This window comes from Pinus tabuliformis, chromosome 4_1, assembly GCF_031772625.1.
Source record: "Pinus tabuliformis cultivar Carrire ecotype Pingquan chromosome 4_1, CPIR1, whole genome shotgun sequence".
Lineage (NCBI taxonomy): Eukaryota > Viridiplantae > Streptophyta > Pinopsida > Pinales > Pinaceae > Pinus > Pinus tabuliformis.
In genome coordinates this window covers 777,466,431-777,477,457 of record NC_142303.1, presented here as the reverse complement: position 1 = coordinate 777,477,457, position 11,027 = coordinate 777,466,431, and the positions used below count along the sequence as shown (strand labels likewise).

General features: G+C 33.5%; 1 pseudogene; it reads right to left on the bottom strand.

Moving 5' to 3' along the window:
• Positions 1-6,120: 6,120 nt before the first annotated feature.
• LOC149178437 (pentatricopeptide repeat-containing protein At2g40720-like) lies at positions 6,121-10,061 on the bottom strand (annotated as a pseudogene).
• Positions 10,062-11,027: the final 966 nt, after the last annotated feature.

The following is an 11,027-nucleotide window of genomic DNA, read 5'->3' as shown; positions in this document are numbered from 1 at the left end:
ATAGAACTTTCGTAGAGTGACTCAAGACAACAAGAAAATGAATGGGAAATGCTTGGAAATGATCACTGAATGTTGAAAAGGGAAAAGAGTGATGGATTAAATTTTCCTTGGACCTATTGGAGCATATTGGTAAATGAGATGAAAATCTCAAGTTTGACATCCCTTCACTAGATGCCTATTTTTCTCATGAACTTCTTCTTATAGCGTTAAATTGTTTTTCTTGTTTCCTGAAAAGGTTTGAGAGAACCTGCATACATAAAAGAGAGATACCTGAAGAAAATTATAATTTTTTTCTTTCCACTTTCTTTTAAGTTTTTAATTTTATTTTATTTTTTCTATTTTTTCCTAGGCTAATTGACTGCCTCAATGATGTTTTCAACCAGCAAATCTGCCTAGGTGCCCAAAACGAGGCTTTCACATAGGATATTATTCCCTCTTTCTTTTTTCCTCATTTCCATTTTTTTCCAAACCACTAACTACCCATAGAGGTTTTCAATTAGCAATCCAATCTTAGATGCCTCAATGGAGGTTTTCACCCAAGATTTTATTTCTATTTTTCCAATTTTCTTTTTTCCCTTTTCTATCCTACCATACATGAAAAATAAAATCTCTTTTAAGTATAGCAATACTTCCAATAGATCCATGTGCGTAGAAACATAACAAATAAAATCATGTGTAGGCTTGAAAGATATGCTTTCACATATACCTGAATATGGTTCTTTTTCTCATCTACATCATCTACTATGTCTTATTCTTCCATGAAATTCATATCTTCTATAGTTTGCTAATTAGCCTTTTGAACACATAAATAATCTAATGACAAGCATAAGTTTTCAATAACAGGGGCCAATGGTTGCTCTCTAACAAATGTGGTACATGATTCTTTAGTCTCCACTTGATCATCTTCTTTTGGATGTTGTTCTTCAATGACATAAAGAGAATCTCTCTTTTGCAATACTCTTTGTGATCTAAGATGAATATCATTTAGATCAAGAGGAGTTATTTAGAATTTTTGTACCTAAGCAATATAAATGGGTTCAGTTACTTTGTTATTTAGTTTCATAAATGGTTGTCCACATAGTTGAGTGTGATTGGATATTTGATATGGATTTCGTTGGGGTTATGGTTGTTGTGGAGGTGGATGGTATGGAGCATGGAGTTTGGGATGTAGGATATTGATGAATATATTGAGGATATTGTGGATTCCTTCCATAAGGTCCTTTCTAGCCTTGTTGTGAAGATTGGTTTTCGGTTTGATATGGCTAAGGATACTAAGGAAAAGGTGTGTTCCAATTACATTGAGATATTTATGCATAACCTTGAAATTGTGAATTAGGTTCTTACATCATATTAGGTGCACTAGGCTACCATGGTCTTCTTGGAGCTACATAACAAAGTTTCTCTTTAGTTTAATTTACACCATTTTCCTCCTGGTAAGCTTTGTTCAACACTTGTAATGATGGCAAATCTTTAGTAGCATTTGATTCTGCATAGATAACATAAATTTCAACATTCCATTTTTACTTATTTTGTATTGTTAATATATTGATTCGTTTACTTATATTTCTAAGAATTTTTGTTTTAAAGTTATCAATCAAATTTCCTAGTTCAACATAACTTACTGATCTTAATGTTGGTTTACTTACTCTTTCCCTTCCTCTTGATATTTACTTGCATATTTCACAAATTTCCTCAAATGATAATTGGTATACATGCCCTCTACTCATTAGATCATTGATATCAATACGCTCATCTCTAATTGTTCTAAGTAAGATGGTTTTTACTGTGTCAAATCCTACATGATTTAATTTTCCCTCTTAACATTATACATAAATCTCTCTATTAGATTCTCATGGTTCTCATCTTGTTTCTGAATCATTCTAGAGATTTCCTCTTTAATATAATGACCTTTATATTTTCCTAGAAATATTCTTTGCATATCATTCCAGGATATTACTAATTCAATCGCTAAATTTACGAATCATTTAAGATTTCCATCCTTCAATGTTTCCAAAAACAATCTCAATTTTTGAGTTCTTAATAAGTAGTCATACTATGTAAAAAGTATTTCATATTCAAAGAGAAATAATTTTGGTTCTTTTGACCTCACACCATGGAAATTAGGAAGAAAATATGGAGGGATGTTATTCATATGGACATTGATATTAGTATCCTAAATGGGAAATCCAAGAGTATCTTTATCATTGTTATCATCTCCATCCATTTCTTCTACATTATCATCCACCTCTTCTTCTTCCACCTACAAAAGTGGATGGTAATCTGGTTCTTACTATGCCGCATGATCAAGTGGGGCATTGTTGTATTAGATAATTGTCCTTCTATTTTTTTAAATTTTTTAATAGAATGCTAATGTAATGTAATTTTACATTATTGAAATGAATAATTCCTAATGTGTTTTTTAATTTTTGTAGAAAGTAAAATAAATGAATCAACAAGGGAAGAACACAATGCGTACTTTGACACCTCCCCAATAATGACACCAAAAAGTGATGCACCCCAATATTGCAACAAGAATGTTGCAACTCCCAAGGCTACCAATGTTAATTATTAATCCAAAATTAATACAAACTCAAGAGGTATCAACACTATGCGTACAACATGCAATGTATTTTTCTTTTGATGACCTGATGCAATGGAGTGAATTCAGATGCACAAATACCACTTTGGAAAAACTATAGAAAATATAATACCTACCATATCTTTGAAATATATGGTTGAAGAATAACTTGTTATACTGCATGAAAGAAACCCTAACCTATGAATGAAAATTCCAAAAAGTAGGTCGTAAATGTTTTTGTAGAAAATAAATGGTAGAAAAGTAATCCCAAACTATCTTGCATAAAGTAAATGGTAGAAAGGAAATTTTATCTATCTTGTAGGGAAAAAGCTACTCTATTGTAGACAAGGTAAATTCTATTCTACATGCAAAACTTCAATCAAATGCTCATAAGGAAAATTGTTTGCATTCTATTTAAGAAAAAACAATATACCCTAGTTGTGGGATTGAAGCTATACTAATGGATTTAAAGCATCTAGAGGCTCTCCAATATTCTCAAGTTCATCATCAGGGCTTAGGGGACATTGTCGGGGGGTGAGAAGAAAAAGTCAATATTTAGTAGCAATTATGTGTGTGTTCTGAAGAATTATTTGTAATGCTACAAGATCACTACATGATTGCTACAAGATTCCCTATATTGCTACAAGATTGAATTCAAGAGAAATTTGTTGTCTATAACAATAGTTTGAAGGTGGGAGAAGGTGGTTGGAAGTTTTGGAAGGGTGTGAGGAACCTTTATGAGCCCAAATATACTTAGTAGACCAACCTATCCAAGGAGAAAAAAAAACAAATCTAATAGTCTCCTGTAGCTTAGTTGTGTAATTTCTAGAATGCAGACAATTTGCAGAGTGAGTAGAAATGGAAGGTGGAAGGTTGAAGGAAGTGACTGTCATGCATAGAAAATGATGTAATTTTAGTCTATGAACCAATATAATTCATCTACAAACTAAATAAATGTCGAGGTGACAAAGGCAAAGTGATTAAATGACTGTTAAAACACTATTTGCAAAAAGAAAAATGCATCTGAAAGGATAAGTTGAATTTGGAGAAGAATATAAATATTGCATACAAGAGAAACTATTTTTTGGTGCTTGTTAACATAGTTTACATAACCAAGTTTTCAAAGGGAACTCACTCACTAACCTACAGAGAGAATACTTTTCTTATAAACCCGATTTTCGGAATAGTGAACTAGTGAGCTCATCTAGGTACCCAAATGCCTAAGATAATCAAGTGCAAATTCTATTAGATAAATTTTTTATTAAGTTTAATTTTTGTATACCTTGATAAAAGTGGAATAAGCTAAAAAGTGTCCCATTAACACGTGCTAAAATTCAACATAAATTTATTACTAAAACCAAAAAATTTAGAATTGTGAACTAATAAACCAATCGAAGTAGCTCAACGATGAATATGACTTTGTAGAGTTGTTCGAAGGATGTGTCATACTTGTAACTATATAATGACCTTAAAAACCACTCACTTAAATCATTTAACCATTATAACATAAAACAGATGAAGCATAAATGTTAAGTGTAGTAATAGGAAATGCAAGAACAAGAGATGCAAGTGAACAAGAAATGCAAAGAAGATAAAGAAATTTTACAAAAGGGCTTTGAGGATCCTAGGATGGCCAAACCCAAGGATGCTTAGAGTCTTATGAAGTAAGGTAAGCCTTTGAAGCTTAAAATGAAACCAAACTTCATTATTAGAATCATTTCCAGTACATCCCAGTTGGAAATGAAAGTAGACCTGCTAAATAACAAGTTTTATTCATAGGTAGAATAAAAATCCATTTCCCTAGATGATAGTTTCAATTGATACTTATAAAAATTTATGTCAAGGCATCCTACTTGAAAGGAGGTAGATTTCCCCTCCAAAATCCCTCGAAAAGTGGATTTGGTTCCCAATAGTAGGAATCCTCATTAAATGTTGAGTTCTTTCTTCTCTTGTAGCAGGGAACACATCCATAAATATTCTCAATCAATGGAGATATATAATATACCAATAATTTCATGATATCCTATTCATTTATTGGTCCATCCTATAGCATATTATGGCAGGGAGCAAGTCCCTAAATTCTATTATTATGCATATCTTCATAATTTCATCATTATTCCACAAAATAAATAATATTAGTCACATAATATGCAATTATCTCTAAACCTTCTTTAAGAAATTATTAAAGATAAGAAAAAATTATTAACTGTAGAAGGAGAGATTCAATATAGCACTTATGTGCCTAGGAAAGGTTATATGGGCCTTCATTTGTATCTAATTTGGAGGCTCGTCTCCTACTCTCAACCTTGAAAATAGCAATTAACTGAAAGTGATGGAGGGAATATTGTAGGAATAAAATAGGCATCCTTACACCTAACATGAAAATACCATCCATCTATTTTAGGAAGAAATCACATGGAATGACATTCAATGGCTCAACAAGTAAAATATATGAATCATATGAAATCAGGGCATCAATCCATGACAATAATGGGATAATATAAACAATATGTTTATATTATAAACTTAGTTTCAAATATAACATCACCAAGAGAAATAAGGGAATTTGATCCTAAGCATGGCCTCTTCACTATTCCATATAATACAAATATGCTCAAATGAATATATTAAAAAAATAACCAAAGATAACTCACAAAAGAGGATAATCTGCCAGAAACTAAAACATGAATCTTTTGATGAAACCTACCAAAAAAAAGGTGCTCAAAAATAAACATTATAAGTTTTCTTCAAAATCCAACCCCTCTAACATCTATAACTGATTTCTTTATTCCTTACAAATCTAGGCCATTGCCTAGAATCATGAAACTAATTTCCATGAAAATAAATGTACTTGACACCTATAGCTATGTGTTGTCTCAACTTCCTAATAATTTAGGAAACTTTACCAATTATTTTAACCATATTTCCTTTTATCCTATTTTGAGGAGTATATATTTTTCCACCAGTTAAAGTATGATTTACAAAATTGCTTCCTTCTCCAATTGTGACTCTATTGAAATACCCTTTGATCAAGTGCTTCCATCTTTTACCATAATTACTAAATGTCATTTTTCTTGAGAATTGGGCTTGCTGGATGATTTAGAGAATATACATGATAATCATTTGGAAAAAAAATGTAACTTCATGGTCACAAACTTCAGCTCCATGATAAACAGTATAATTTTTTTCATCATTATGATTTCAAAAATATAATCTTACTTTATCCATGGGTTATTTCCTCATTTTTAAAACACAATCATTGGGAAAATGAAAAGGAAACATTTATGAAAATAAAATACCTTGTTATTGGTGAAGTAATTGAAAACATTAAAAAATATCATGAACCTCTGTAAAATATTTGTATACTTCACTTTTCTCTTCTATTTAAAAGGAACCATTTTTTATTACTAATTTCTATTCAACACTTGCACTGCCCTTCCTCATGGGGAATTAGTGCAATATATATTGTAACCAAACAACAAATGCATATGAATATCTTATCTATTTTCCATGATTGTCCCTGATAGAAACCCATGTATATGTTAATGTTTATAAGTAAATGGTTCTATTTTGCATGTTTTGTGTATTGCCTCAAAAGTATTGATTTTGGTTCCATCCTTGAATTTCAATTGATAGGAAAATCCTTTTCTTTTCATCAATTGTAAAATATATGTTCCCTCTACAATCTTCCTCACGAATTCATAAATATCGATAGCCATCATATAAATGCATCCATCGGGTTCTATATAATTATGTATCTTTTCAAATAATAAAATCCCTTTATGTGTGTTACCATTGTCATGATATATCTTCAATATTGTGTAATGAGAAACCAAATCATCCACAAGTCCTATCTTTACTATCTCCATGTATAACCTAGAACCATCCTCAACCAAGTTAACCTTTCCAAATGAAAAAACCAAATGACTAAAATGGGCAAGTCTTAGGGCCAACCCTTGTCTATGCATTCTCTTGATGAGGTTTTCTTCGTCTTGAAATATTTGACAGTTTGTGTAAGCACAAATTAGTGAAAGGTAAGTATAGGAATCTATAGAATAACATGCATCATACATTTCAATGGAAACTCCATGTTCTTTGGTATGCTTCCTTGACCTGGAATATCCATAAAGAAGGGCATTGTATGTTATCTTCCCAAGTTTTATACCCTTTTGCTAGATCCTACTAAAGAACTGTAACATCATCCTCACACATTTACCCAATTTATCCAGTCCATTGGATAAAACATGTGATGAGAGGCTACTATGATCTGATTCAACTCCCTGTGTATAGTTAAGGAAGTGGAACTAAGAAAACACAACCAATCTAACCTTCTACACATGTTACATAACCTTCAGGGGCCAACCAACCCTTCGAGATGACAAACCACTAAGGTAACTTGACATTTTACTAACGTAGTTCCTTATTTGTTCCCATGACATGGGCATGCATGTTACTCAAACCCTTCAGTCGCTTGTAAAGTAAGGGCATGCTAGCAACTTGGGACTTTTTCATCTAGTTCTAAGCCTACAACCCAAGCTTTTGTACCACTTTTTTAGGGCCAGGAATCAAGCCACTTCCCATAACTCCATGAAACCTTCAGCACTGAGAAATACCACAGAGAAAAGGATACTAATGTAAAAAATTGATTAATGACTTAACTAGACCCCTACTAACCATGACATGAATTTCGTTAAACATGTCACAAGTATGCATTCTGTAGGTCATAACAACATATATGAGCATAGGGGTCTCATACTTAACTAAGAATTGCTAAGAATCATTGATGCCTTATCACATTAAATGCATTATCATCTAGTTAATATATTCATTTTTTATTCATTTACAAATAAAAACACGGTGAGATCCATACATGATCAGTCTCATAAAACACCCTCATAACAAACATATAAACAAAAAAAAAGGATACAACAACCATAAATGGCATATATGAATCGATAGGTTTTCTCATAAAATAACAAGGAAAATAACTATTATCAATGGATGCAAAATCCAACTAATTATGGGATTTCCACGAACCACCTGACCACACTTTGGATGAACCAAACCATTATTTCAGCCAACCTCCCTCATGCCATATTTCAAGCATGAATGTCGGACTCATAAACAAAACATGCCAAGGCCTCTTGAGGCTAAACGACCTCACCCTCATCAATAGAACTAGGATTTACCACAATCCCCACCATGTCACTAATCCCTAAATAAGCATGGACACCAAAAGATTTCTCCACATAGATCATGAGGATTTTGCTTGCCTCCTAGTCTCTAGAATATACTGAAAGCCCCACCAGATCACTATACCCTAAAGAAGCCTCCAACCTCTAGGATTTACCATATATCCTGGCATTCACCGGCCAAGGGTTCCCAAGCCTTATTGAGGGAACCCACCTATAGGATTTACCATATATCCTGCAATTCATCGATCACTGATTCCTATGCTCACTAAGGTAACATAAAATCTCGATTTACCATAACCCATAATCTAGTTCAGGGGTTACTATGCCAAGGTTTTACCACAATCCACAATGAAATTCAAGGATCACTAGGCCATGTGTTCTTTCTTTCAAAGACCACCTTAATCAGTTTCAATTCCATCTGAAAATCCAGCTCAACCAAAACATGATAAGACCATTGCAACATGGCTATCTGAAAATGGAAAGGTAAGGTTGAAGAACACTGCCACACCTAGTGAAATCCATGCCAATTAAAACAAGGGAACCAATAACACACATGCATAACCATGCATGCCAAATATAGAAAGAAAATCATACATCCAAATTAATATATGAAAATAATTGCTCTTGAGCTACTTGATCTTTCTCTTCCTTGCTTGATCTTTTCTTTCTCTTGGCTCCTTTTACTTTCTTGATCCAATGTTGAAGTGCTCCAAGAAAACACTAAGTATCCAAGAGTGTGTTAGAGAGAGAATAGAGAGAAATCTTCAAAAGGGGACTAACAAAAGGTACCAATTGATCCTCTGAAGCCCTTTTATTAATCAGGTCTCTATTTTCTTCAATTTTCCATTATTTTCCTTCATTTTTCTCCTCACATGAAGCTTATGACCTTTCACCTTCCTTTTCTCCTAGTTTCCATTTTTTTCATAAATAAAATGTCAATTAATGCATCATGCCTTTCCAAAGACTTTTTCAGTGCCTTTTCCAATTTACTTAACTATAATAAACCAAATGAACATCCACACTAGGATGTTTTGCCCAACATTCAGCTTGGAATAAGTGTCCCATGACCATGGTTATTATTTTTCCTTTATTCACTTTTATTTACATGAAATTTTCACTAGGGATGTTATAAACCCCCCCCCCCTCTTGGGGGAACACCATGATCGATGTTCAATGAAACCTAAAACTAATAATACTAACGAAAGAAAAATAGACTAACCATGGAGCTTTTTAAATTAACTCGATGCAGTATTTAGAATGATCAACCTGTTGAGAAGAAAATCAACACGAAACATAACAACCATAACAACATGACACCCTTACCACTTATTAGAGCTTTATAACACAACTCATGGTGGTATTTACATCCAAAAATATATATACATATACCAAAACATCACACAAAAACATATACCAAAAATATTCGCTGTACCAGCGAATAGAGAAATCCCATCTGATCTGCCAACTCATATGTAGATTCATCGGGCCCACAGTGCTTCCACTACACTTGAACCTACTGGATTTCTCAATTCTAGAGCATGAACATATTTCTTTACAATATACACTTAGGTTTCAACTACAATTATCCATATGGCTCCACCTGGAATACAGAACATTCAATCACATGATCAACATCTTTAGCATACTTCTTAAGCAATGACACATGGAAAACATCATAGAATTTCAATGTTGGAGGAAGTGCAATCCGATAGGTTACTAGTCCAATTCTTTGAAGAATCCTGAAAGGTCCAAAAAAATGAGGTGCTATCTTGGCACATGATCCAATCTGCAAAGATCTTTTCTTCTGATTGATGCACAAATACACATTCCCTAACTTGAAACTCCTTAAACAACTTGTTATAATCTGCATAATTTTTCTCTCTATCTTGTGTTTCCTTTAGATTCTTCTTTATTTCCTTCATTTCCTGTACCATTTCTCGCAACATGTCTGGTCCAATCAAAACATTGTTCACCACATCACTCCAACTGATGGGGGTATTACAACTCCTCCCATACAGTGCATCAAACAGACTCATCCTCAGCGGCTGTTGGTAATAATTATTGTAATAAAACTCAAACAACAGAAGGTACTCCTCCCATCTCCTCTCATTATGCATCACATAAATCATCAAAATTTCCTTCGATATCTTGTTGACCCTTTCTATCTGTCTATCTGTTTGGGGATCATAAGTTGTACTGAAGACCAACTTCGTCCCCAATTCTGCAAACATCTCCTTCCAAAACATGGAAGTGAACTTAGCATCCCTATCTAAAACAATCTTCTTCATCACATAATGCAATCTGACGACATCTCTGATGAAGACCTATGCTACATCACTATTCGAATAAGTGGAATTCAATGGAGTGAGGTGAGCACCCTTATTTAATCTGCCCACCACAATCATGATGGAATCATGTTGTCTAGATGTCCTCAGAAAAATTGTGATTAAATCCATGGAAATGACCTCCCACTTCCACTCTCGAATCATAATCGACTGTAGTAATTGACCTGTATTATTACACTCTACATTTACCTATTGATAGTCCAAACACCTATCCACAAATTTTGCCACGTCCTTTTTCAGATTTCGCTAGTAATGCAATTTCTTCACTGTTATCAATGTCTTATGTTAACCTGGGTGACTTGAATATGGCTTCGCATGAAACTCTCTCAAGATGGTATTATTGAACTCACTATTGTTTGGAACATATATCCTATGCCTAAATATTTTCAATCTATTTGTTATAAGACGATAGTCTACATCCTGACCACCTATACCCTTTTGTAAGCTATGCATAAGCACCATGTACATGTCATCTTGTTGACCTACCTGTAAGATCCGATCCTCTAAGTATGCCCCATAAGAACTCATAGCGGCTATATGATTAACTTTCACTCTCCTACTAAGAGCACATGAAACGATGTTCTCTTTATCCTCAATGTACCTGATCTCAAAATCTAACTCACTGAACATGTCCAACCATCTAGCTTGCTTGGCATTCATATTTAGTTGGTCAAATAGATACCTCAATCCACTATGATCACTCATCAATGCAAACCTCCTGCCAAGAAGATATTGTCTCCAAATATTCAATGCATGGATGATCACTACAAACTCAAGATCATGTGTCAAATAATTACATTCATGCTCATTTAGTTTATGTGACTCATAGTATTCTACTTGTCCCTCTTACATAAGGACTCCACCAAGTCCTCTCTTGCAAGCATCTATGCACACTAGAAATTATTTGTC